Source organism: Lolium perenne, chromosome 3 (assembly GCF_019359855.2).
Source record: "Lolium perenne isolate Kyuss_39 chromosome 3, Kyuss_2.0, whole genome shotgun sequence".
Classification (NCBI taxonomy): domain Eukaryota; kingdom Viridiplantae; phylum Streptophyta; class Magnoliopsida; order Poales; family Poaceae; genus Lolium; species Lolium perenne.
In genome coordinates this window covers 277,650,144-277,655,639 of record NC_067246.2, presented here as the reverse complement: position 1 = coordinate 277,655,639, position 5,496 = coordinate 277,650,144, and the positions used below count along the sequence as shown (strand labels likewise).

Sequence of the window (5,496 nt, the reverse complement as noted above, 5' to 3'; positions counted from 1 at the left end):
TCCTTTTCTTCGCGAAATCCTTCGTCCCGAAAACCTAAGCCACAGAGGGTACCTCGCGAAGAGTTACAGCCGCCTCTGCGGGGCGGAGAACACCAGAGAGAAAAGAGCTCTCCGGTGGGCAGGAATCCGCCGGGGAAATTCCCTCCGGGAGGGGGAAATCGACGCCATCGTCACCGTCATCGAGCTGGACATCATCGCCACCACCATCATCATCGTCTCCACCATCATCACCGCCGTCATCACCGCTGGACACCGTCACCGCCGTAGCAATTTGGGTTTGATCTTGATTGTTTGATAGGGGAAACTCTCCCGGTATCGATCTCTGCTTATTGTTGATGCTATTGAGTGAAACCATTGAACCAAGTTTATGTTCAGATTGTTATTCATCATCATATCACCTCTGATCATGTTCCATATGATGTCTCGTGAGTAGTTCGTTTAGTTCTTGAGGACATGGGTGAAGTCTAAATGTTAGTAGTGAACTATGGTTGAGTAATATTCAATGGTGTGATATTTAAGTTGTGGTGTTATTCTTCTAGTGGTGTCATGTGAACGTCGACTACATGACACTTCACCATTTATGGGCCTAGGGGAATGCATCTTGTATTCGTTTGCCAATTGCGGGGTTGCCGGAGTGATGAAAACCTAAACCCCCGCTGGTATATCGATGCAGGAGGGATCGCAGGATCTCAGAGTTTAAGGCTGTGGTTAGATTTATTCTTAATTACTTTCTTGTAGTTGCGGATGCTTGCAAGGGGTATAATCACAAGTATGTATTAGTCCTAGGAAGGGCGGTACATTAGCATAGGTTCACCCACACAACATTTATCATAACAATGAAGATTATTTAGCCGTATGTAGCGAAAGCACTAGACTAAAATCCCGTGTGTCCTCGAGAACGTTTGGTAATTATAAGTAAACAAACCGGCTTGTCCTTTGTGCTAAAAAGGATTGGGCCACTCGCTGCAATTATTACTCTCGCACTTTACTTACTCGTACTTTATTCAACTGTTACATCAAAACCCCCTGAATACTTGTCTGTGAGCATTTCACTACAAGAAAATGATCATATAGAGACGTAATTCATGAGACGCAATTATTTTCGTCCCTAAAGGAAAGGATCACCCTCACAAGAAGACGTTTCTTGCGACGTTCCACTCAACGTCCCAAAATGTCTAGGTAGCCAAATGAATGCATTTGCCAATTCGTGAATATGTAGAGACGATAGCGGGCAGACTCCTGGATGTCCCTTAAAATATTTTGCTTCGGCGCTAACATTTTTAGTTTTACCGCTTCATGAAAACATACGCGCTTTTTCTCCCAGGAAAAAACTATCATATAAATCGCCCATATTTTCCTCATCGCCTCTATCTTTTCAGCCGCCACCACAGATCTTCAATTGCTCATGGAAGATCTATTCAATTTCGAAAAAAATTGTAGATCGAGTCCGCCCGTCCTTGTGCTTCCACAGTTCCGCTCAGGTTTGTGCTCCATCAATTCCGTCTCAGTTAGATGTTGCATTTTCAACTACTAAATCAATCTAGGTTGTCTAATGCAATACGCTATGCCGCTAGATCCAGTCGCCGAGACGGACACGAGGTGAACCCCATCGCGGTGTTGTCGGTCTGCCGGTAGCGAAGTGAACCCCATCGCCCTAGTAGCGGCAGGCCTCTTCCGTGAGGTGCAGTGCGTGTAGGCGTGCACCTAGTGGTAGACGGCGTAACCCATTCTAGTGGTGCTTCTGTCCTCATACGATGGGAAGAACACACCCAGGTGAGACCTTGTGAGTGCCTATTTTAAGGTTTGATCTGTTGTTTTCTTTCCCACCATTTGTTTGACATCTAAAATCTGAGGATTCATATTGTAATCAAGTTTGATATAGCTAGCTTACCGTATTATGTGTCACATTTACTGAACGAAAGGAGAGACTGATTGTGTTCCTTTAGGAAAAGTTGTCATGTCGAGGATACCTAACCGACTGCGAAAGACCAGTTTTTACAGAACGAGATGCAGAAAATGTACACCTAGATGAATATGGTTTACAAGGTCCTGCACCGATTGATAACGTCTCATCGGGAATGTATAATGAATCTTCAGCCCAAGTAACATAAATTGTAAGTTTTGCATTTCACTCCAAGATATATATGGCTGTCATTTTCCACTGTCATGCAACAGAACTTCCACTCAGTTATCAGACCATATCATGCACGAGTAGTCTTTTTTAGATCTGGGATTTTCTTGATTTTATGATGCAGATTTCAGATCAGTATGGTGTATGAACCTGCGGTCATGGTTGACGCTTGGCTAAGTGGATTACATGGTAGGTGTGCTCTACCAGGCATCAGCAGGCCAGCAGCAGGCAATGTACAGGTGCCAATCCAGAGATGAAGTGCGTGACAGAGCAGAAGTAGCAGCGTAATTAATCTATGCCTCACATATTGAGCTAATTCTGGCATGAGTTGGCCTGTTGTTCTGTAAGACCGCAACATCTTGGTTTGGTTAGCTACCTCTCGGAACTGAATCCGTACATGCATTGTGTTAATTTTCATTTATATTGCTGCCTTTCAAGTATTTCACTTTGGTTTTGCATTGAGTGACTTATATAAGTAAACTATGGTGGCATCAAGGCTTAGAGTGAAGCCATAGATGTGAACCATGCGGACTAATTGTTTTTTTTCTTCAAGCTTAACATAAAGATTTTATGTTCCATTGTTTCGCAACTTCAGGAGATTGTTTGCATTTGTAATCTAGTCATTGTTGTGAACCGAAAGAGTTGGTCCATCGGCATGTTTTACTTGTAAAGCCAATGCCAAGGTACATTCCATTTTGTTTTCTTCTCAGTTCTAAGCCTCTGTTTCATCAGATACCAATATACCATGAGCAATTATCTAATCCTCTGAAGTCTGATTTATCTAACTGCAGCCATATATGTAATCTTCTGAATACTTTCTTATTAAGTACGTAACCAAGCATCACTTTTGATGTACATGCTTTACATGCTGAATGACTGAATCCTTAGAGTGGCTTCTGAACTAATCTCTACTTTACTTGTAAAGCACTCTATGTTTTATACAGAACCAATATATACTTATTTTTTATCTTCACTCAAGTAAGCACTCTATATTTCTATATGGTTGTTTAGTATTTAGTAACTTTTTTTTCGTGCAGCAGCCAGTAGGTATGCCATATGCAACTTTATGCCAACGAAGAGCTAAAAATACCAATGTGAAGAGATGGTGCTTTCATTATACGGATACTGCTCTGTCACGCTGGTTGCATGTGCTTCATTTGTGCATGTGGAAAGAAGAATTTGTTTTTCAGCTGACATTGTCTACAGAGAAATTGTTTGTGAAGGTTTTTAAGCAACAACACAGAATTTAAAGCAAATCAACATTAGTGGCCATGGAGAGCTGATGTATCATTTCCATGCGGAAGCTTCCCCCTATTCGAACTACAAGAAGAAAATGTATAAGATTTGCAGGATTTTGCCTGGTCAAGATTGTAATTGTTTCATGAAAATGTACAAATAAATTGTAAATTACTGCTATTCTCTAGAAATAAAGTTCTTTTTTTATTCTAAAGAATGCAACGTATTTTTCTGTTTTGATGTGCTTGCTGATAGCATGTACAATGTATATTATCCTGATAACTAGCCGGAAGATGGCAACAAAAGTAAAATAATTATTTTTGTGTAAAACAATAAAACGTCTTAAGATTCTATAAGACGCAAGGACCTTACTCTAAAGACGATCTATTGGGGAATTTAGCGCGACGTCTCTAAAAAGGCTTGGCACGCTTTATCAACGTCTCATGCCATGTAAAGACGCTTCTAATGCGTCTTTACAGAACTTGAGACGGTGCATAAGGAGACGCTTCTATGACGCTTTACACAAGCGTCTCTACAAGCACGTAGTGATGCTTTAAAGCGGCTTTAGCACATAAATTGAACGTCTCTATGTGTCTTTTTTGTTGTAGTGTTTACAGTGAATCCTTCATCGAAACTGCTTGTCAACACCTTCTGCTCCTCGTTGGGATCGACATTCTTACTTATCGAAGATACTACGATACACCCCCTATACTTGTGGGTCATCAAGACTATTTTCTGGCGCCGTTGCCGGGGAGTGAAGCGCTATTGGTAAGTGGAATTGGTAAGGAAAACCTTTACTGTTGTGCTGATTTTATTTCTGCCTGCTGCTATAAGTCATTATGGAGAGATCTTCTCTTCAATTTTTATTTGGGAAATCTACTACTACTGCAACGGTAGTGGATGAGGCGCCAGGTGAGGAAGTGATACCATATAAAATACCTATGAAAATTATTGAACGTGTTATGGATAACCGCTATGAAGGGGATGGAACTGTCCATCCCGGTGATCATTTACTGTTTTTGCATGAATTATGTGGTTTATTCAAATGTGCAGGTATTGCTATGGATGAAGTGAGGAAGAAACTATTCTCTTTATCGCTGTCTGGTAAGGCGTAGCATTGGTATAAATTACTGGATAATGGGGATTCTCTTGAATGGAATGATATTGTGCCCCGGTTTTATTCTAAGTTCTATCCTCCAAGTGAAATTCACAAGGATCGGAATCGCATATATAATTTTTGGCCTCATGATGGAGAGAGTATTGCCCAAGCTTGGGGGAGATTGAAGTCTTTAATGCTCAAATGCCCCATTCATGAGCTTCCTGGTAATGTTATTATTGATAATTTCTATGCAAGACTTTCTTTTCAAGACAAGACCTTGCTGGATACTTCTTGTTCTGGATCATTTACACGCAACAAAGAAGAGTTTAAAAGGGACCTTCTTGATCGGATCCAAGAAAATACTGAAGGATGGGAGAACGACAAGGATAGAGAATCAGGTATAATTTATGATTATAAATGCATTGAAGCTTTTATGGATACTGATAAATTTCGAAATATGAGTGCTACATATGGTCTTGATTCTCAAGTTGCTGTAAATCTTTATAAGGCTTTTGCCTCTCATTATGAATTGCCAAAGAAGAATTTTGATAAGTATCATGAACCGTATAAAGATAAAATTGATTCATCTATTAATAAATGCGTTGTAGTTGAAACTGCTGATCATGTTATTCCTGAAGCTTATATTGAAAAACTCCTTTCCTCGCTAAAATGAAGGAGTACTCTGTTATAAATAGTGCGGTTCATAAAAGTGAAAAGAAACCTGTAGAACCTGAAGAACAAATAAAAGTTGAACCTGCTGTTGCAATAGTTAAAGATCTTGTGACTGAAAATGTGGAGGATGGTCATATTATTTTCTGTGAAGATGCTTCTAATATTGTTTCACATCCTAATAAACCCAAACAAGCTAGTGTTCCTATGCTATCTGTTAGAATTGGTGATCATTGCTATTATGGATTATGTGATATTGGTGCAAGTGTTAGTGCTATTCCGTATGAGCTTTACACGGAGATTATGCACGAAATTGATTCTTGTGAACTTGAAGATATTGATGTGGTTATTCAGCTGGCTA

The 5,496-nt window shown here is 40.1% G+C and overlaps 1 long non-coding RNA gene across 3 annotated transcripts; it reads left to right on the top strand.

The window, feature by feature from the left end:
* Window positions 1–1,190: 1,190 nt before the first annotated feature.
* LOC127344415 (uncharacterized) lies at window positions 1,191–2,562 on the top strand. 3 transcript variants are annotated; one of them, XR_007878028.2, is made up of 3 exons: window positions 1,191–1,481; window positions 1,575–1,773; window positions 1,947–2,562. It is a non-coding gene; the product is annotated as an uncharacterized lncRNA (long non-coding RNA). The 3 variants fall into 3 exon arrangements; XR_007878027.2 differs by having other exon boundaries at window positions 1,575–2,114; window positions 2,256–2,562; XR_007878026.2 differs by having other exon boundaries at window positions 1,575–2,562.
* Window positions 2,563–5,496: the final 2,934 nt, after the last annotated feature.